Source organism: Phyllobates terribilis, unplaced genomic scaffold (assembly GCF_046119375.1).
Source record: "Phyllobates terribilis strain yellow unplaced genomic scaffold, ASM4611937v1 Scaffold_9__5_contigs__length_417890890, whole genome shotgun sequence".
Classification (NCBI taxonomy): Eukaryota; Metazoa; Chordata; class Amphibia; order Anura; family Dendrobatidae; genus Phyllobates; species Phyllobates terribilis.
The window spans coordinates 69,761,143-69,783,295 of NW_027362769.1; the positions used below are offsets into that span (position 1 = coordinate 69,761,143).

The window sequence follows — 22,153 nt, forward strand, 5'->3', positions numbered from 1 at the left end:
CAAGTGGAATTATATACTTAACAAAAAAGTGTGAAACAACTGAAAATATGTCTTATATTCTAGGTTCTTCAAAGTAGCCACCTTTTGCTTTGATGACTGCTTTGCACACTCTTGGCATTCTCTTGATGAGCTTCAAGAGGTAGTCATCGGAAATGGTCTTCCAACAATCTTGAAGGAGTTCCCAGAGATTCTTAGCACTTGTTAGCCCTTTTGCCTTCACTCTGCGGCCCAGCTCACCCCAAACCATCTCGATTGGGTTCAGGTCTGGTGACTGTGGAGGCCAGGTCATCTGGCGTAGCACCCCATCACTCTCCTTCTTGGTCAAAGAGCCCTTACGCAGCCTGGAGGTGTGTTTGGGGTCATTGTCCTGTTAAAAAATAAATGATGGTCCAACTAAACGCAAACCGGATGGAATAGAATGCCGCTGCAAGATGCTGTGGTAGCCATGCTGGTTTAGCATGCCTTCAATTTTGAATCAATCCCCAACAGTGTCACCAGCAAAGCACCTCCACACCATCACACCTCCTCCTCCATGCTTCACAGTGGGAACCAGGCGTGTAGAGTCCATCCGTTCACCTTTTCTGCGTCGCACAAAGACACGGTGGTAGGAACCAAACATCTCAAATTTGGACTCATCAGACCAAAGTCCAGATTTCCACTGGTCTAATGTCCGTTCCTTGTGGTCTTTAGCCCAAACAAGTCTCTTCTGCTTGTTGCCTGTCCTTAGCAGTGGTTTCCTAGCAGCTATTTTACCATGAAGGCCTGCTGCACAAATTCTCCTCTTAACAGCTGTTGTAGAGATGTGTCTGCTGCTAGTACTCTGTGTGGCATTGACCTGGTCTCTAATCTGAGCTGCTGTTAACCTGCGATTTCTGAGGCTGGTGACTCGGATAAACTTATCCTCAGAAGCAGAGGTGACTCTTGGTCTTCCTTTCCTGGGGCGGTCCTCATGTGAGCCAGTTTCTTTGTAGCGCTTGATGGTTTTTGCAACTGCACTTGGGGACACTTTCAAAGTTTTCCCAATTTTTCGCACTGACTGACCTTCATTTCTTAAAGTAATGATGGCCACTCGTTTTTCTTTACTTAGCTGCTTTTTTCTTGCCATAATACAAATTCTAACAGTCTGTTCAGTAGGACTATCTGCTGTGTATCCACCAGACTTCTGCACAACACAACTGATGGTCCCAACCCCATTTATAAGGCAAGAAATCCCACTTATTAAACCTGACAGGGCACACCTGTGAAGTGAAAACCTTTTCTGGTGACTACTTCTTGAAGCTCATCAAGAAAATGCCAAGAGTGTGCAAAGCAGTCATCAAAGCAAAAGGTGGCTATTTTGAAGAACCTAGAATATAAGACATATTTTCAGTTGTTTCACACTTTTTTGTTAAGTATATAATTCCACATGTGTTAATTCATAGTTTTGATGCCTTCAGTGTGAATGTACACTTTTCATAGTCATGAAAATATAGAAAAATCTTTAAATGAGAAGGTGTGTCCAAACTTTTGGTCTGTTCTGAATATTCACATTAATCAGTCTGTGTACGAGCCGTTCTGGCCCTGGTTGGTTTTCCTCGGGTTTGGTAAAATGCCACTAACACTGGTAGAGCGCGGATTTCATTCTTGCTTTCTTTCTTCGGTTCCATTTTTTTGCACTGTCAGCCAGAACACTTTAGTAACTGTTTGGCAGGAATAAACTCTCCTCTAATCTTTCCTAAAAGCATTTACAAGTATTTTTCAGTATAATTTTCCAGTTACTACATAAATTAGGTATAGTCTAAAAATGTCACCTAACAGCAAAGTACAAAGAATTGAGAAGTGAAAGGCAGTGCTCGTTGTAACAGCATGCTCGCACAGCAGGATCTGTCCTGTGATATACAGTAAGTACTATCTCATATAGTAATTAATTTAGATTTAAAGGTTCAACATTAAAGGGGTTGTATACTACTGGACAACCCCTTTTAAATGTCTCCAGTATGCTAAGTAAAATGAAGAAAAAACATACCTTCTCCCAGATTGGTGTCACTCCTCCACTCCGAGCGCTGTGCCCCACGGCAATCTCATGACACTGGCGTCTGATGGGCTACAGGCTACACAGTTCTGCCAGACAGATAAAAACATAGCGGTCAAGCAGTAAGCCAATACTAGATACAGTAGATAAATACCATTACATACCATTTGGGGCATGGGAGATTGGTGGTGATGTCCATTTTTATTAGTGTAAATAACTATACATTTTTGAGGATTATCTTTTTTTCTCTGCTACTCATCTAATATTGAATTGACATTCATTTTTATCATTCTTCTTACTGTGTCACCAATTAACCGTAACTAATAGTAACAAGCATAAAAAATCGTCATAGCAGAACTGGTTATTATGCATCTATGGCAAGACCAATGAACTTTAGTGTCCATTGTGTCTCTAAAGATAATTAGGATGTGTCCACTGATCTGTCAAAGTCTATTTTTTAAACAAATACATACTGCCTTACAATACGCATATAACTACATAGGATGTGAATGGGATATTTGAGGTCACTTTAAAGAGCTATTGCTCTTCTTAGTAGGATATATTTGCATAGTGCTTGTTAAAACAAGCAAGGGGCTTTGTATTAAAATTTGCCCCTGCTCCCATTATTTCAAGTTTAATATTCTATTGTTTACTGCATGTTACAGAGGAAACCACCCACCGCTGTGGGTTACCATCCATGGCCAAACATGTTCAGTGCTTACAAGTAGGGATGAGCGGACCCATGGAAGTTCAGGTTCTGGTATTCGACCCAAACTTTTTTCCAAAGTTCAGTTCAGGTACCAGAACTGTACCCGAACTTGAACCAGAACTCCATTGGATAGCATGGGGACCCAAACTCTCTCTCTCTGAAACACCTTCCCCAGGAACTCTGAACGTTGCAACGGACTTCTGGAGAAAGTCCATGTTCAACGTTTAGCACCGGACACTAACTGTCCAGTACGAACTCTGAACACTTAAGTCCGGGTTCGCTCATCTCTACTTACAAGCTCTTTCTTACTGAGCTTGCAAGCACTGCACTGAGCCTGCCTGGGGTCTCCGGAGCTGACAATTTGATCCTGATCCTGGCCAGCTTTAGCGCCACTGCACTTCCGATACTACATAAGCAAGGCTACGTTATACAGCAGCATTGGGCATATACAGTTCAAGCCAGAAGAGTGAAGTGTCATTCACACAGCATTCCAGAGCTCCTCTGGCTGGGGGGGCAATGCATTACTGAAAAAAGAAGACAGGAACAACCCTTTAACCATAGGCCAAATGAATCTATGAGGAAGAAGCTTATCCCCCAAAAATGCATCTCAAATAATCTAAGTAAAAGAAATCAAACATATTGATGATTAGAAATGAGCGAATCTTTTGAAGTTCAAATTTTCCAGATTCTAAAGTATTCTAAAGCCATCAGTTACCCTGAAAAACATATGTGATGCTATTCTCTTTTCTCACATACAAATCTTTCCTTCTTTCCTACTTTGCTGTCACACACTAGTTGTACAGGTGATTTCAGTATTTTATGGCTTTTTCTCCCTGTGCCTATGGCTAAGCTATGAGCTGTCACATCCACTAACTATCCATGTTCACTATAAAATGGCTGCTGAATTTCCTGCTTATGCTTTTATGCAAGCTATGATATCTCTCCTGATTGGCTGTACCATGCCATATGATGTGCTAGTGGCAAGGCATTATGGGGAAGGCAGCCTGAGGCTATGTAACCCTTCTGTGGCTAATGCAATTTTCTACAATATGTAAAGTAGGGCCTTTTAGGCAAAGTAAATCACAAATTATTCAAGTTGGGGTCAGCAATCACACAAATTTGATTAGCATCAAATCGATTCACTAATCTCTATTGATGACTATGGCCTTTCTACTTCCTGATGAGTGGCCCTACAGGAAGGTCTTCTTTTTCCTATCCTAGGTTTATCATAGTAACGCCTGGCACTCTGAGGGGGTGAGGGCATTTGGGGCAAATACTAAGGGTGAAGTATGTGGGAATGGTATTTATTTTTGTAACTCTGGGGAGCATATGGACTACTCTCTATAACATGGGGAAAAAGCATTGCTATAACTCTGGTTTTTGGGGTATAAATGTACAGTGCAGGTTAGGGTAGGGTTCACTTCTAACATTTTTGCTTTGGGCCCACCAATGGATGAAAACACCTTGGGAGTGCTACAAGTCTTATTAATGGAAAAGTAGCATTTGGGTTTGGCATGTAGAGAAAGCTAAAGTTACCTCCCTAGGGTCCTACTAGTATAGTATAATTGCGATATATTCAGTGTTGACACAGCAGGCCTCCTAAAGCACTAGACATGTAAACCCTCGATGAAGGTATAAATTACAGCTACTTCTTTGTTTTGGTTAAATTCCTAAATACAGTAATAGATTCCTAATTTTCTGCCAGCCTGAAGCTATGTGCATTGGATATTCTCTGCTATACATAGCAGGCAATTTTGGCACTGGAAATGATAACACATTCTCGGTGTCTCTACTGCTGCTTATCAATATTTATGGAATCAACTCTGCAAATGAGGAAAATTATGTGATAACATTAATGACGAAAAATCTTGGTTAAGAAGGCTTAAGGTGTGAGGGTTCTGCCGCGGTGTGATTTTGTGACCTTTCCGTTTATCACACCTTACCTAACACAAAGGCCACAGCTCAGAGTATGTCTGCTGAGCCCAGATTCAATTTGGAAGAGATTAGCTAAATGTAATAGGAATTATAGGTAATGCTATGCAAATGAACCAAAATCCAGAGAAGGTAATTGGTGCCAGTATTAACTTTAGAAGCTTAGCCACATAGATTCCAGGGAGAAGTTTGGACTGTGAAAAACCTTCTAGGGAGAAGTCTAACTTTTATTAATAGGGGCCTAAAGAAAGCAACATATACAATAAAGAAGAAAAGTCTGCACACCCACAATATAAAAAAAAATACAAAAAGTGCACCGAAAAAAACACTGTATAAAAACAAATGAAAATGTTATAATTTACTCAAAAAGATCACAATTCTGTGATCTCGCTATGGTGATGGACTCTAATAAGGCAAAATCAGTACAGGCAGCTCAGACCATATATACGGTGCTCCTAGATATACAGAGTATAAAGCTATGACTAAAAGAATGGAAAATGCACCTGAGCTGAGCTTTAGCAATTGAGAACGACCACTACTTAGTACTTGGAGCTGCGGTGCTGGACCCCCACCTGTCTTATATTGATGACCTATCCTAAGGACTGGCCATCAATATCTAAGTGGTGGACAAATCCTTCAATATCAATGCAACATCAGATATTCAATAACCATAGCGTGAAGCATAATGCAAGAGGAGAGAAGACGCCAAAACAGCACAAAGAGAATAAGTTGTAGCTATTAAAGGATGTCTGTCAGCACAGAATGACTGATCAAACCAAGCACAGGTGCTCAGTGCACCCTTGGTGTGGCCAAACAGTTAAGTGCAGCTTCCAGCCTGCTTGTTTTCCCTCTGTCTTTCAAACCTCTCCCTCTCTTCTTTGATTGACAGTTCTGGCTTTATAGAGCTGGAGAAGGATGGAGATAGATGGAAAACAAGTAGGTGGGAAGATGCACTTAAATGTTTAGCCCCGCTAGGGGTGCACCTGTGATTGGTGCGATCAGTCATTCTGTGCTGTCAGACTCCCTTTAAATCTATCTGTCCAATCCACACTCGCCTGTGGAGGTCAATGGCTGCACAATCTACCTGAAAAATTGTGCGGTAGTTGGCCACTGTGGGTGGCTGTAGTTTGGCCATGTGCGTTCAGCCATGCTTATTAACACTAATGTTAAGGCTGATGCTGGGATATGTGAGAGAGGGAAGGGGTATAGATAGCTAATAAAAACAGTCCTACACTACAAAAGCCACTCGTATCACTGCCCATAATGCATCTGGTGCACCATTTTCCAGGAAACTGTTCATGTAGGAATGCTCGGACCTGACACCCATAATGTGGCGGTGCACCATCTTGTTGGAAAAACTCAGTTTCCTGGAAACAGTTTCCTGAAAAGTGGATGGGTCGTCTTGGGCCAGTTGAATGGCCACCAAGGTCTCCCGATCTGACCCCCTTAGACTTTTATCTTTGGGGTCATCTGAAGGCAGTTGTCTATGCTGTGAAGATACGAGATGTGCAGCATCTGAAACAACGGATACTGGAAGCCTGTGCTAGCATTTCATCTGCAGTGTTGCTATCAGTGTGTCAAGAGTAGGAGAAGAGGGTTGCATTGACAATCCAACACAATGGGCAGCACTTTGAACACATTTTATAAGTGGTCATAAACTTGTAAAAAACTAATGAAAGAATAAAGTTACGTTACAACCAAGCACATCATTGTGTTTTGTGTCACATGACCCTCTTCCCATTGAAAAAAATAAAGTTGGATACAAAATGGCCAACTTCAAAATGGCCGCCATGGTCACCACCCATCTGGAAAAGTTTTCCCCCTCCCATATACTAATGTGCCACAAATAGGAAGTTGATATCACCAACCATTCCCATTTAATTTTGGTGTATCCATATATATGGCCCACCCTGTACATTGCCTTGTTCCTCTGTTATTCCTTCTGGTTTTGTGTGAATACATTTATAGCTGGGAGTTACCATGTTTTATTTAATACAGCGTGGCCTTACTCACTTTGAGACTCCTTATTGATGAAGCAAATGATAACAAAAGTCGGTCAAACAGGCCAATATCGATGATGCCAGGGAAAAAAAGTAACTTCAGTGGTCGTTTGTCAGTGGTTTGTTCTCCCTGGAGATAAGCGACTGCTGGGTTCTCTCAGGAGTGCCTGGCCAAGCATTCCTGCATATAGGAAATTCGGGAGAGATATCTGTCAGCAATTATTGTGTCGACAGCTATTTAACATGTATGGGGGTGTTACGCTTCTTTGAAGGAACAATTGTTGCTCAGCAAGACAGTAGATAATCAGAAATTAGCATAAGATTGTGGCCTCGATTCATCAACATGTTTATGGCAGAAATCTGGTGTAAATCACTTTTGAATAGTTATTTTTTCATAGTGCAAGGTTGCATAAAAGTTTTGCAACTTTTGGTGTTTTCACTTCATTTAGACCAAGCTCCTCCAAAATGAGAGGAGCCATGGTGGGACAGGGGGGGCGTGGAGATGCCCCATCGTCTAATTCATAATGAGTTGTGATGTATCTTACACCAAAAATCTTACTCCAGTCTCTGCCTGGAGTAAGCTTTGTGGTGAGGTGCACAGAGGCACATACCACTTTTCAGACATGTCTGATTTAAGGCGAGCACCTCTTAACGAATCAGGCTCCTCTGACTCCATCATACCCCCTCATCAAGACTGTATTAAATTAATTGGAACCCATGTGACTCTAGTATTTGCGAGGTTCACATTATTTAGTAAATATTGTTAAATTACAATAATTTAATGTCTTTTAAAATCACTTAATTTCCATATTCAGACGATCGTTTTTCACGTACATGTTCTATCCGTGGTTTTCATTGTTAGAATATATCCCCATTATAGCCTATGGGGCTGTTTACATGTCTGTGGATTTTTTTTGCAGACCATGCGTCCATGCAAAAATCATGGAGAAATGTCTGTTTTTTACCAGCTTCACGGATGAGAATTGCCCATAGAAGTCTATGGGTCCATGAAAATCATGGACAACACACGGGTGGCATCAGCGTACAATCTATGTGCTGTCCGTGATTAACATTGCAGACTATAGAAGTTCTTTCATTTATTTAGTTATTCTTCCCTATAAATCATTGATGGTAAAAACTGAACAAACACTGATAAAACTTGGATCCAAATCACTGATATGACACCCGTACTATTTTTTTTGTGTGCGTGAAAAAACACTGATGTCTGAATGAAGCCTTATGATAGTCGTCAAATCGTCCAGCTCGGCTGACTTTATTCCTATGTGTAATAGCACCTTTAACCATCTGAAAGGAAATACTTTTGTTTCCAGGAAAGAAATAATCAGCTAGTATTAATTAAACCATTAACAGTAGTTAAAAAAGACAATGTTTGGCCAAGGGCTAAAATAACTTCTGCTAGCTAGTTCACTTTTATTAGCCTCTCGGTTAATTGCCAATTATTCCCCATCCGGACATAAGGCTGAAGCAGCAATGTTAAACTTAGTTTACCCGAACCATAAGAGCTTTTTGTAGACTCCTCATAATTCCTCTATAAATGAGCAGTTATTGAGACATCATTTATATTGATTAATTTTAGATATTTTTTCTTTTATATTCACATAATAAGTAAAATATGAAATCGTGTGTAGAATTCTGCCTGAGCAATACACTACTGGATCTTTAATATCTAGAGACGGAGCTAATTAGATTTTAATAAATGTAGTTGCACAAACTGGAAATAATTAAGAACAGATTCATGATTTTTTTTTACCGTATATATTTCTAATTGTTCCCTGTACAGTACAGATAAAAATATCTATTCCATGATTCATGCAGAGACAGAAAGCTCTAGTTGTTTTGGCAAAACACCAGCATTTAGGGAACATAATGGCTAGAAACATAATTGTTATAAACAAATGAAGACAAATCCCAAGGTTTTTCATACAGGTTCTTCAAATGGCATGATTGTAAATGGGAAAGCATCTTCCCATATGGCATAACTTGCTGATCAGTGAGGTCTGATCTCTTGGAAACTTGGTAGGAGAGCAGACCAGCTCAACTGTCCTATGTGTGGATAACTCCGAAGCCCCGAACAGCCTACCACCTAATGTGTTGGAAACGCCAGAGAGATTAGAAACAAAAAATTCAGCTTCAAGGATGAAATCTTCAAATATTAAAACCCATGTTTTATTGGTTCATTTAAAAGCAAGGTGGATACAGTGCACCAAGGAAAACCAACGCGTTTCAAACATGGCATTTTTCTTAGTCTTGCAACTAAGAACGTTGAAACATGTTGATTTTCCCTCGTGCACCGTATCACCATGATGTTAAATGAACTGATAAAAAATGGATTTTAATATTTGAAGAGTTCATCCTTGAAGCTGGATAATCTGTTTCTACTCTGATCTCTTGGACCCTATAGTTACTAGAATGAAGGGTATAACCCACAGCAACGTTTAAATGTTATGACTGTAATGTAGGTAGCGCCTTACTTTTGTCTGTATGTAGGTCTGACAATGTAGTCACAATGTAGTCTGGAATGCCCCCTTATGATATTAAAATAGGAATCACTGTCAACGTTTATTAGCACATCTCACAGTTCATGAAAAAAGGACAAATACAGCTAAAAACATAAAAAAAACGACCCCTCACAACTTTTCTAAAATTTTTAAGGAAGACTGTCCAGAAGGCTGAAGGCTGTGCTACAACCATATAATTCTTTTTCTAACTAAACAGAGGTCAAAAAGTTATAAAAGTAAGTTTAACCGTGCAAAACTGCTTTTGGCTTGGGAGGCCTGAAAATATGTTTAAATAAACCTATGTGGATGTTCTTAGTATCAGGAAGACCAAGGAAGGCAAGTTTTAATCCCCTCCATGTAATCTCAAGTGCCCTAAAAGTGGTCCCGTCATGTGCAGTGCCCTAGGCAGTGGCGTAACTAGAGTCTGATGGGCCTCAGTGCAAGATTTGGACCTGGGCCCTCCCACCGCATGTTGCTCAGATTTAATGTAATTGTAGTTTTCTAAATCCTATAAGGACATACAAGTTGCACCTCCTCCCCCACTATGTAGTAATGTCCCATCCTGGGCCCATTCTAGTATATGTCACCCATCCTGGTATATATGTCCCTCTTCCAGGCCCATCCTGGTATATATATATGTCCTCCATCCTTGTATATATGTCTTTCATCCTGGTATATCTGCTCTCCTTCCTGGCCCCATCCTGATATATATATCCCCTATCCTGGTATATATGTTCCTTATCTTGTGCCCCATCCTGCTATATATCCCCCATCCTGGTATATATGTCCCTTATCCTGGGCCCCATCCTGGTATATCCCCCATCCTGGTATAGATATCCACTATCCTAGTATGTATGTCCCTTATCCTGGGCCCCATCTAGATATATATATATATATATATATATATATATATATATATCCCCTATCCTAATATAGATATCCCCATCCTGGTATTATGTCCCCCATTCTGCCGCTGTTCTTTAATGCATAGAAAAACAATATTCTATTCATCTCCCCTCCTCTCTCCCGCCATGTGGTGTCCTCTTCTGAAGCCGGCAGCTGACCTCAGCATGCAAGTGACAGGAGCACATGACATCACTGCCACCAGTCATGTTCTCGCTGACGTCAGCTGCTGGCCTCTGATTGGCTTCCAGCGTGTATTACCGCGCACTGACCTGGCAGGTCTTTGTGCCGCAATACACTTCAGCTTCAGCTGAATGTGCATCCAAGGAGGCACATCCAGTTGAAATTTGAGGTGGCGTTGGCGGGTCCCTCACCCGCATGGGCCCGGTTGCGGTTGCGACCTCTGCAACCGCGATCTTTATGCCCCTGGCCCTAGCCTCCCTGCACTGAGTTTTCCCCTCTTTCAGTGCCCAACCAGGATAGCGTTAGAGCCAACACTCAAGAGCAGAGGGCAGAATTTTTATATTTATAGGTTTAGGTTGTATTTCTGAAAATCCATTTTTATGGTAAACCAATAATTAATGTGGATGAAAGTGATACTTGAGATTGTGAAGAGATGCTGCACATGACTAAGTGTATGGATAAGCCGGCCTGCAGTAAGTGGTTGTAACTCAAGCTGTATGTAGGGGGCCTTCAATTTATAATGAGGTGAAGATAGTATTTAAGGGTTAGAGCTCATATTACAGAGTAGGATAGTATCAATATTAACAACCTACTTGTTCTTCTAGTATGTTCCTGAAAGTGAGACCTACATTTTTTGGTTCCCTCTGGTGTCATCTTAATACCCTGTATAGTAGATAAAACAGACTATACTGTATATATAGCTCAGAGGTATAATAATCCCAACACAGGGTTTAGTGGACTCATCGGAATTAGGTGTTAATGGAATTCATGGACTCGAATAAAATAGACTGGATTAGGTTAACGGAAAATATGGTGGCCGGCTATAAATATTCTGCACTAAACCATTCACTCTCAGTAAGATCTGTGTGAGACATGATACAAATCTATGGAATCACAAAGTACAGTTTAGACCACTAAATAAATGCCGAGAGAACTAACAGATCTTCCATATTCCTTATCTTCGTTTTAGGATTTTTTTTTTTTTTTTTTTAACGTAAAGTAACAAATCATTTCTTAGAAATCTGCCTTTCATTCTTCCTCTGTTCTTCCTCCCAAAAATGTACAAAAGAACTGACAAATAACTTTTACTTCCACCTTGTCAATGTGCCGTCCCCCTGCACATTCTGACATTTGTGTTGACCACAAACCCAAAAAACAAGGAGCGTCAGCCAAACAGTGTGAGTAGCACTTACTAAGGGGGGAACCGTTCCCTCTTAGTAAATGTCATTCCGGTCCCTCTTAGTAAATGTCATTCCGGTGCCCCTTAGTAAGTGTCATTCCGGTCCTCCTTAGTAAGTGTCATTCCGGTCCCCCTTAGTAAGTGTTCTTCCGGTCCCCCTTAGTAACTGTCCTTCCGGTCCCCCGTAGTAACTGGTGGACTCACTGCTTGCTCTGTTCGCTATCCTTACTCAGTCCAGTTGTCTGGTGCTCCTTGTTTTTATTTGTTTGGTTTATAGATTATACGGGATCTGGTTCTTAAGGATTTATATTTGAGATATTATAACAATCATTTATGACATACTTTATTTGCTGTGTTCAGTATTTATTTTATTTCTTTAAGATTTTCCGGCAATGGAAACTGCAATCTGATATGAGAGTGGGGAGAGTTTTGTTTTTTTAAATGAGTGGCTGTTTCGTCACTCACAGAGTATTAATTTGCTCATTTTATCTCTAATTTGATACCATCTAATTTTCCTTCAGCATCTGAAGCTCTTAATTTCAGACCCTTTTTTATTCAGTTTTGTTTTTTTATATATTCTGTTGACTATGTCAGACTGTGGGGAGTGGGAGAAATCCTTTTCGTAAGAGGCTAAGTACCGCCCTGTTGTCAATTTATCCATACATCTCCAGGAGGAATAACAGAGTAATGGCATGAAGAGTTTTTAAAGGAGTTGTTCAATACTGGCCAATCCCATAAAGGGAATGTGTCAGCAGGTTTTTGCTATGTAAACTGAAGACAGCAGGCGTTAGGGACTGAAACACAGAATTCAGGGATGTGTCATTTATTATGCTGTGTGTTGTTGTTTACTTACAATGAAGGTTTTATCACCAGGACATTATCAGTGCTGGGACCACAGTGCACGTGAGCCCTGGTCTGACCACACCCCTCCTCTGATAAGCAACTCACTGTCAATAGACAATGTACACAGAAAGCTGTGGTGTGGGTGGGGTTAGCTTTCTCAGCTCTGCTTCATGCTACATCTAAGAACTCTGATTGTATCACAACTGCTGCACCCAGTAAGCTTAGTGACACATCGCTGGAATCAGGGTCTCTTTTCCTACATTATGCTACTCTCAGATGGGGTAGCAAAGACCTGGTGACAGATTCCCTTTAACTATGGGCCCATGGAGGTGAGAACAGGTGAAAAAAAAAAGGATACTCACCCCCTGACTGACGGCACTCCCCTGTACTCAGTGCTGTGTCTCCTGGCGGTCCTCTGGCATTAATATCTGTCAAGGGCTTCACAAGAGCAGCCGCTGGTTGCCCGCAGAGTTCAAATTTCATGTGAGCTGGAGAAACTGAGAAACTAGTAAAGTTAATGACATTAAAGAGAATATGTCTTCAGAAAATGACCTATTAAACAGAACCTGTCACCAGGTCAGAAGTGGACAGGTTTTGCTCTTATTTTATTCCCGCTCTTCCCCTGAGTATTCAGTTTTTTTTGTTTGTTTTTTTCAAATCCACCATACTGATCCAGAAATATGGTCCTTTTTATTTAGTGCTAATTTTTATGGCCTTCACCAAGGGGACTAACTGTGACGTTATTTGCTTGTATAGAAGCATTATCTGAGTATCCTAAAATTGGGGTAAATGTTATTGTGAAGGTAGGGGGAGGAGGTGAGCTGTGACAAAAAGTATTGTAAAAAGTGGATCCTGTGTTATCAACTGTGTATTTAGGCATTACTTTTCATTACCTTTCATTTTAATCCTGTCTGTGATGACAATGAGACAGTGGGAAAATTGCAAAATTTCAGATTTTTCTTTTTCATACAGTGATATGGAAAATTGAAAAAATACATAAAAACCTGATTTAAACAATTAGCCATTTTTTGATTATTACATTCCCTTTAATTCTTCCACTTCCTTAAATCACCAGGGAAGTTTTAATTAGTTGGAAGGAGTCTTTCTTTCTATTTTCTTTTCACTAAACCTTGGTGCATCTTAGTGCAGTCTGAAGTACATGTTTTATGTTTTTTTGCTACGCTCAAGCACTCGACTCATATGGCCGAGGAACCAAGGTGGGATCAATAAACACATATTAAGATAGTTAAGGTCAGATAGTTGATTTTATTCTACCAGAAATTAAATTAATGATTGCTGTTATTTGCTGACGAAAATAACAAAAATAAACAATTAATTTTTAAAAAATAACAAGAATAACCAGTATAAACTCAAAGCCACAAACTGATAGAGTATCAACCAAGGATCAATACAAGTAGTATCAGACTGTCCTGGACGTAGCAGTAATAAGAATTCTGATGTTCAATCCTCGATCTACGCACAACAGACCTACACTTAGGACAAATCACCAATAAGTGGTTCAACCCATAAGAAGGTGACCATTGGGGCAAGTGATTGGCTGTGAAGTTAGCTGCATATAGAGTTGTCTTCTTCTGGACTTTTAGGCCCTATTATTTATTGTAAACCCTTGCTCAGCTGGTGGAACCTTTATTGGGCGAACCTGAACCTGAATAAACAAAGCCATGCAATGAACTATCCATATACCCTAATGCATCCACAGCAGTTTGCTCATGATTTTTGAGTCACATACATTACTTGTTTTTTTTTCAATATTAATTTAGCTTTTGTTACTTTTGTTGTTGTCGGCATTGGCCTTTTCTCAGATTTCTGTGAAAAAAATAAATAAAAACGAAGCATATTTTCAGTGCATGAATATTTTGATGTAAGATTATTGCATGGCACCTGCTTAGATTTGTGTGACCAGCAATGACATTCTTTTAACATTCTGCACATACCAACCTGAACAGGCTAATGTAACCCTGGGTGTGAACTGTACTTTTAAAGCTCATATAGTAGGGTTTTCTTAGTAGTTAACTTTCATTAACAAAATGCAACTTTGTGTTCGGGGTGTTGGATCATATCTTGGCCCGCTTCTTTGGATACTTTGGATACTGTGATACTTGTATATATACTTTTATGATCTATTCACTCAGTGTAATGAAATGTTCTTTACAATGGACACTATGGTATCCAGCTACTGTATTAGGGCTCTTGCACACGACATTAACCCATTCACAACATTGCGATTTTCCTTTTTTTTCTATTTCGTTTTTTCCTCACCTTCTTCCATAACTTTTTTATTTTTCCATCCACATGACCGTATGAGGGCTTATTTTTTTGTGGGACAAGTTGTACGTTTGAATGACATCATTAATTTTATCATGTGATGCATTGGAAATAGGGAAAAAATTCCAAGTGCGTTAAAATTGCAAAAAAAAGTGCAATTCCACAATTTTTTTTTTGTGTTTTTATTTACCATGTTCATTATATGGTAAAACTGACCAGGCAATATGATTCTTCCAGGTCAGTATGAGTGTGCCGATACCAAACATCGACATATTTTATATTTTTTTGGTACAAAAAAATGTGGAAATTTGCAAGAAAATTTTATTTGCTTGTATAGCCATTTTCTGAGACACGTAACGTTTCCATTTTTCGGGATATGTGGCTGGGTGATGGCTTATTTTTTTGCTCCCTGAGCTAAGTTTTTATTGATACCATTTTGGGGTAGATACAATGTTGTGCTATATGTAGCAGAGCATCAGCACTGCTATGTATAGTGAAAATCACAATCTCCTATGAACACTGGGCACAGGCTGGCTTTCACAGGAGGATTGTAATGATAGGCATAAGGGTCATCAGCAGACCCCCGACTGTCATGGCAACCCATCGGCACCCCGCAGTCATGAGCGCTGATGGGAGTGTGGAATGACGCACCCCCTGCCGGAGCATGTTAACTGTTTCTGTCAGACATTGAAGGCAGTATTTCATAGGTTAACAGCTGCGGGCAGAGCTTCATCTGTGGCTGGTAGGGGCACATGATGGCTGATTAAATCAGCCATCATGTGCAGGGGATGATGCGGGCTCACACTTTCAGAGTTTGATCAAAGTGTGATTTGCCTAATCGACCCAATTCTCTGATGCGAGAAATTATGGTCGTCTGCACTTAGCCTAAGAGTGGATGTTGGTGACATGAGGCTATCATCTAGCTACATGTTTGATTAAGTTCAAATCAGACAAGGGTCATTAATTCCCACCGTGTTCCTCCAGAGTCAGGCAAAAACCTCTATAAAGCGGATGCAAACTGCACCATATAAGCAGGGCTGTGGAGTCGGTAAGCCAAACCTCCCACTCTGACTCCTCAGTTTCCATGACTGCAACTCCGACTCCGACTCCCTTATAAATGTGTCATATTTAAGTGGTAAATTTACTGTAGCACAGATTCATCTCAGCTAAAAGTCTAGACCCTTAGATCAGGAATAGGACAGACATTTATAGGACATTTCATAACTTTCCCAAAGTCTTATGAAAAAATATTCCCCATAAACTGCATTGAACTACTGTACCCAATTTATTATATATTTTAGGAGTCGGAGTTGATCCATTTTACTACGACTCTGACTCCACCAAAATGGACTCCAACTCCACAGCCCTGCATATAAGAAGTAAAAATTTATTCCCCGTCCACATTTTTCAGAATAAATCTCTGGAACAGCATCCAGTTTCTAGTAATCTAGTACCCAAAGCTAATACTTTCACCATTCTGTGATGATAGTGGAACCTTCTTTTCTCTAAATATAGAAGTTCCCCTAGTGGAGAAAAACACCACAAAAAAACTTCAATATGTAAGCGGGTTGTGCAAGTTAAATAAAATGTCTCTACAGGCTAGTAAAAAATATTAAATAATGCTATGCTCACCATTTTGAATCCCCTTTGAAAACTCCAATGCTCTCCGCTGGGAATAGAAATTGTGACATCCTATTTTTCGGTCACTTGACTGCTGAATCCTGTGATTTGCCCCAGCAGTCAGGTGATTAGACAGTGGATGACATCCCTTTCCAGACAACTGGTGAACCCCTGAAGAAGAGGCTGTCATCACTTCCGGCCATAGTGGAGAGCACAAGATTATCCATTAACTGCCTGTAGAAGAATTTTTATTTTAAGTGGACAACCCTAACCTCCAAAGTTAGTGTGTGTCAGAGATTACTATCTCCACCTTCATTATCTTCTAAGTATTAACAGATGTGTAAACAGGTTTTCACTTTTATTTAAAAAAAATTATCTCTGTGTTTCCATTCTTTATCATTTGAAGATATTCGCTCGTTGTAAATGGACATGGTACCTACTTTTTTTTTTACCGCTGAGAGTTGGCCACAATTGTAGTCAGTTTTTTTGTGAGCTAAACACGGTAGGACAAAACTCTCTTCTGTCCTAATACTTCACCTCTGGTTAGATAAAATGTAATAGCCTGAAGTCCAGGTTATGCAGCTCTTATGGGATTGCCGAGACTGCAATCAACAGTAGGAAACACTTAGCTGTGAGCAATATGTACAGGTTTATAGGATTTGTAGATAAAGAATAATTCTCACTGACAACACTGGGAGAGTCTGAGAACAAAAATGAATATCAGTATTTTGATAAGAATAATAGTATATTTTCTCACAAGAAAAATTCTCTAGCTTTTACATTCTGTATTAGGACATACAGATACCATACAGGAGAACTCTGCTTGGATTCCTTCTCTGTTGGAGTAAATCAGTAGTAAATTCAGAATGGTCAGCATGTAATATTATATTTCCCAAATGTTAATTCAATTCAATTTCATGTCAATGTTAAGAGTCCTCATGAGACATCCCTTTATTTCTTACAAGGATCTTACAAAGAACTAGGGGACACTCATTATGTGTAGAGAAAAGGCAATTTAGACATCAAAATACTGTAGAAAGGGATTCTTTACAGTTGGAGTAATCGGACTATAGGATACCCAGCTACAAAAGGTAATAACAGCAAGTACTATGTCAGCATTTAGAAAAGTCTGTCCATTTTCTGAGTCTACACGGTTATCACTATATTAGAGGTAACAGGTCTTTTACAAAAGGACAGGGCTTAGGAAAGTGAGAGGAATGTGATTAGGAAAACTGCTCTAGAAACTGTCGATGCTGGGGGCTGGGGGATTTTGATTCTACAGGACTCGGAAGAGCACCTTGGTCAGGAGCTAAGAGGGAAGGGGAGTAAGATGAACAGGGCTCAGGCAAGTGAGAATAATGTGATTAGGAAAACTGTTCTAGAAACTGTCAATGCTGAGGGTTAGGGGATTGTGTTTCTACAGGACTGAGAAGAGCACCTTGTTCAGGAGATGAGAGGGAAGGGGAGGAAGATGAGCAGCTACCTTGGTCAGGAGCTGAGAGTGAAGGGGAGGAAGATGAGCTGAGCAGGGCTCAGGAAAGTGAGAGGAATGTGATTAGGAAAACTGCTCTAGAAACTGTCAATGCTGAGGGCTTGGGGATTCTGATTCTGCAGGACCAAGGGGAGCACCTTGGTTAGTAGCTGAGAGGGAAGAGGAGGAAGATGAGTAGCTATCAGCTGTATAAAAATCAATGGGCTTGAGAGTGCTGACTGGGATGTTAGGAGTTAACTCCTCTCTTGGAATATAACTATTGCGGACACTTGGAAGGCTCTGGTGGCTGAGCTGCTTGAAAACAAGCTGTACACTATGTAAGATAAAAGAATGACAGCAGATAGAAAAATCAAGTCAACTTGCAAACTTGCTTATTTTCACACTGTATAACAAACTTAATAAATGTAATAATATGAGAATACCCCTTTAGCAAAGGCATTGATGGGTACAAATAATCTAGAGATAAAAAATGGATCATGATTGAGAAAGGTTGAACTTGATGGACCTGTGTATTTTTACAACCTACATATCTATGTAAATCTTCCATCTTTATTTATGCAAATTAATGAACCTGAAATGTTGTACCTGATGTATATGTAGTAATGATTTTAAGATGAAAGATTATGAATCCTACAAATTAACTAATAAAAGTTCTTTCTCATTCTGGTTTTGCTAGGTGACATATTTCTGATCTGCACTCGGACTGATCTTTGCTCTTCAAGAGAAAAGAAGGACCCTGACTACCACAAGGGGTAAGCTGTGCATCGTATTACTGACACTCAGACCGCTGCATACTCACGCTTACTTATATAATGTTGTTCTGCAGATGCTGTTCATTTTTATTACTTGTAGCACAGGATGAATACTTATAGAATGTTTTGCTTATATTCTGCCCCCACTTGCTGTGTCTTTAATGTCTATCCCATTGACATCTATTAAGCACGGTGACATAGTTCTGATAATAGCTGCACATATACTATAGGGTGGTTGCACAATGCTGAACTTTGCTATATCCTGACCTCCTGCCCCATGCTGTATTTTATGACACACCAGACTCAGGTTACACCTGGTGCTTGACTGCAGGTATTCTGCTCATAACCCAGACACACATCTGCTGAGTGGACCCTTTCATAGCCTAATTATTTTAAGATATATAGATGCCGTTTGTTTGCCCTGGGTGAATAAATTGCCAAAATTTATTAATAGCATATATTGCCTTTCAATTTTTGCATTCACTAAGCGAGAGGTCTCACTGCAGAGCTCAAGTAAGCTAAAATACTGCATTGCAGTCACTTTACTAAGCCCTAACTATTTAATTGCTGGCTAGAAAAGCAGTGATGAGAATCGCCTCTCCCAGGGCATATCTTGTACCGTGAATCTGATAGCTGCATTCAGGGTTTGAATATTTCTTATAGTATTACTCCGGATGTAAGAATTTGGATGCAGTTGCTAAGCTGAGTCTCCGTTTTCTTCTGTTATCCACTTTGTTGAATATCTAGTTAATTACCATCATTTATGTTTTTATTTCAAATATGGGCAATTTAAAAATAAATATACATGTTCACATTTTTTTATCAAGAACATATTTTTGGATATATTCATGCTTATCATTCAGGAAATATAAGAAAAATGTAGGTATCTTCATTAAAACAGTGTTGTGGTCTTATAGGGGTGGTCCAAAATTAAAGTTGATTTTAAATGTCTATTTATTTAATGTAATAAACTAATTGGTTTACTAATTTGCTTCAATTAAAAATTCCCCACTGTTCCCTTTTTACTCTAACTACTTTATTCTTTTTTTAATATATGTATACTTCTATTTTGATAACGTTTTGTTTTGACGTCATCAGAGGGCAGACGCTGCGGTCACTGCCTCAGTCTCTGCCCCCACCATAAAACAAAGCGTCTTCAGTAATGTCCATTACAGGGGCTGGACTGGTCTCTGCATGCATCGTTTGTCAATTCCTACACATGCTCAGTATGAGCTCCCTACTAACTGTGTGATATTCTTTTTCAATGCACAGTGACAGTGCGCTCCCTTGCCAACTCTAATGAGAAGTGACGAGCTGGCAAGAGAGGGCACTGTCAGTGCGTATTGTAAAGGAGTGAGTAGAGACCAGAACAACCCCAAAAACAGACGTCTGATGCGCTTTGTTTGAATGTGGGAAAAGCAGTGACCGCAGCGCCGACCCCCTGATGATGTCCCGTTTGAGTATCACAATGCACTAGTGTATTCTCAAACAAAATGTAATCTAAACAGAAGTAAAAAAATAAAAAAGCAGGTAAAATAGAGATGGAATGGTAGGAACTTTTTAATTAAAGTATATTAAAAAAGCGATTTAGATATATAGACACTTAAAATCAACTTTAGTCCCTCATAAAAACTCTTCTTTTTCACATTCTTAAAATTATCGTCTGTTGGCCAGATGAGAAAAAGTATCATCCTATAAAACAATATTTTTTCCTGTTTTGTTTGTCATATTAGCTTGATGCTAAAGAAGTACATAAAGGTAAAGAGGGCTCATCGCAAAAATTACAATTGGGCTACCATGTGGGGCTCATTAATGTTTTTTTTCTGCTCCTTAACCCGATACATGCATATCACATGTCAGGTGCCAGTGTATGGGGAAGGCTCAGAAGCTGCTACAGCGGTTGCTTCTGGCTGTGTTATACAGCCAGCGCTCATCTGTTCCTGCAGCAGATGAAGCTAGCTAGCTCTCAAATAAAGTTAACTTGTCATTTTTACCTTATAATGAACACTGTAAAAAACAATACCTGAGCAGCAATGGCAGAATTGCTATTTTTCTCCATGGACCCGTACAAATATTTTTTTTCCTATTTTTCAGTACGTTATATGCTAAATGATTCTCATGTTGATAGAAAAAGAAATAAGTTCTGCCTGTGAAAAAAATAAAGGATCGCTATGGTTGTCTATACAGTGCAGGGTGTCAAAGTTCAAGTACCCACAGTTACTTAAAAGAACAGCATAACACTCCTGTGCTTTTGTAGCCTTTTAATGTTTACCAGGCACAGCTCTGAACTTTTACTTGTGGCTGTTCCTAAGTATTACTGTTCAGTCATATTTGCTGCTTTTTGGCCCCAATCTCTGTTTCATGACCTTTAGGTTAAATGCCAGTTCCCTTGATTGCTTTAGCTGTAGGGCCTGTCTAGTAAGAATCCCACTAGTGATGAGCGAGTATGTTTTGTTAACCCTTTCGCCGAGTATGCTCGGCCAAGCACCGAGTATTTATAGCTGCTCGGTGATAAGTTTGAATCACTTCCTTGTGCATGATTTGCGACTTTTTGACAGCTTTGATACATGTGAGGAATGTGTAAGAAGCAGACATTCCTCACATGTATCAAAGCTGTCAAAAAGTCACAAATCATGCATACGGGAGTGATTCAAACATATCACCGAGCACGCTGTAAATACTCGGTGCTCGGCCAAGCATACTCGGCGAAAGGGTTAACAAAACATACTCGCTCAACACTAAATCCCACCAAAGGTTCACGCCAACCATTATACCTTAGGGCTAATTGGGACTGGGATTGGAAATCTTATAGGAACTATGTAGGCTGTCTTTATGGTATGTTCATCCTAAAGATTAAGTATTTGTGTTAAATAATAATTATGGTTTCCCAATTCTATACTGGATAGATTGCATTAGCCTCGTGGTAGGTTTAAGCTGACATGACATTCAGGCTATTCTTGTACATTTAGCTCAGGGTAGAAGTAAGGCCATAAATAGAAAACATATGCTATGTGGGACCTATATAACACACGTGAGACACAGGGAGGGGGCCTTCAACTTCACACTACACCAGGCGGAAGATCTACACTCTTAAAGCAGATGACATGTAGGCCCGAAAACGTGCTCAACAAAGACAGACGAAAACTACCATTAAGGACCCAGGGAAATATGGACACTCATGAATGAATCTCTTTGTAACTGCTTCACCTACTTTATATTTTGCTGCAATTATTCTTTTTAATGGACAACCCAAGAATAAACCGCTACATTTAAGATTATCATGATATGTTCTTTTAAGAATTGCATCTGGTAACAAGTCCTGTATAAATAAATATACAAAAATAAGTATATTTAATATTTAACAATTAGAATCAGAGTTTTGAGCTTTCATAAACTGGTTCCAAGTGAGTAGATGAATACATTTTTGTACATTGCACAAGATGTTATGATGGAATTTTGGGATCTTGTTAAAAAAAATGTATTTACTGAACTCTTAAAGATTGGTCTTAGGTTAAATCCTCTAGTACCGAAGACTATTTCTTTTTATTTTCTTTATCTCCTTCCTCAGTTGAGCTTTATAATTACAGTATATAGCCTTGCTATATTAAAATCTGAATATTACATTTTTATAATTACCTCCAAATAGGCATTTATAGATATAAAGAGCAAGTGGGTATTCGATTTAAGGATGAGTAAAAAATCCAAGCGGTGTCTTTTGCTGAA

The 22,153-nt window shown here is 39.5% G+C and overlaps 1 protein-coding gene across 13 annotated transcripts in view; it reads left to right on the forward strand.

The window, feature by feature from the left end:
- Positions 1-22,153, forward strand: part of MAP2 (microtubule associated protein 2) — a 304,763-nt gene that overhangs the window by 164,185 nt on the left and 118,425 nt on the right. For all 13 annotated transcript variants that reach the window (XM_073646562.1, XM_073646567.1, XM_073646566.1 and 10 more), the window contains one exon: positions 18,355-18,430. The gene's annotated coding sequence lies outside the window, so the exon portion shown is untranslated. The remainder of the gene's footprint in view (positions 1-18,354; positions 18,431-22,153) is intronic.